This window comes from Pyrgilauda ruficollis, unplaced genomic scaffold (assembly GCF_017590135.1).
Source record: "Pyrgilauda ruficollis isolate IOZ18807 unplaced genomic scaffold, ASM1759013v1 scaffold10079, whole genome shotgun sequence".
Taxonomy (NCBI): Eukaryota; Metazoa; Chordata; class Aves; order Passeriformes; family Passeridae; genus Pyrgilauda; species Pyrgilauda ruficollis.
Window position 1 is genome coordinate 1 of NW_024508190.1, and position 614 is coordinate 614.

A 614-nucleotide genomic window follows, 5' to 3' on the forward strand; every position below is an offset into this window, starting at 1 on the left:
GTTTCAGAGGCTTTTAATTGACCAGAGTTGACATCTGTGGTGCGGGGTGTGGGTGAGATCAGTGGCAGTGCAGCCTGGTCTGTGATGATTCCCGAGTCTGGAGACTGTTGAATGAGTCCTGCGGATATGGGGCTGAGGCCAGGCATAAGCTACCCAAAATCTCAGGGCGGGGAGGGGACATCCAGGAGTCCTGGAATGTGGATGGAATCTGACACTGCACTGAGCCTGACTGCTCATCACTCAGCTGGATTCTTTTTTATCCCTTTTTTCAGGTCTAAGCAGAGGGTGAGCCATCCCTGAGGGACTTGGTGCTGCAGTGCCAGACTGTTCTCTCCCACCCCTCTCCTCCAGAAGTGGGAGCTCTGCAGAGCCAGATCCTGGCTCCTTCCTGAGCTATGAGTTCCACCAAGTGGAATTAGCCACTTCTGGGCTCCATTCACCTACAGTGGAGGGAGATGGAACTGGCTTGGCTCCAGGTGTTGCTGAAGCTCCAGTTCAGATGCTCCACCTGGAAGAACAGTCTGTTCCATGGAGTTTTCTCAGGAGGGTGTCTGGATATTAAATACTTTATTAGAGCAGGGAGCCAGTAATGCCAAGGTGGTGGGTTTGATCCC

At 52.9% G+C, this 614-nt stretch overlaps 1 non-coding gene across 1 annotated transcript; it reads left to right on the top strand.

Annotated features, from left to right (window-relative positions):
* The first annotated feature begins 73 nt into the window (after nt 1–73).
* LOC121354058 lies at nt 74–144 on the top strand. Its single transcript, XR_005955227.1, has one exon. It is a non-coding gene; the product is annotated as a small nucleolar RNA SNORD99 (small nucleolar RNA).
* Nucleotides 145–614: the final 470 nt, after the last annotated feature.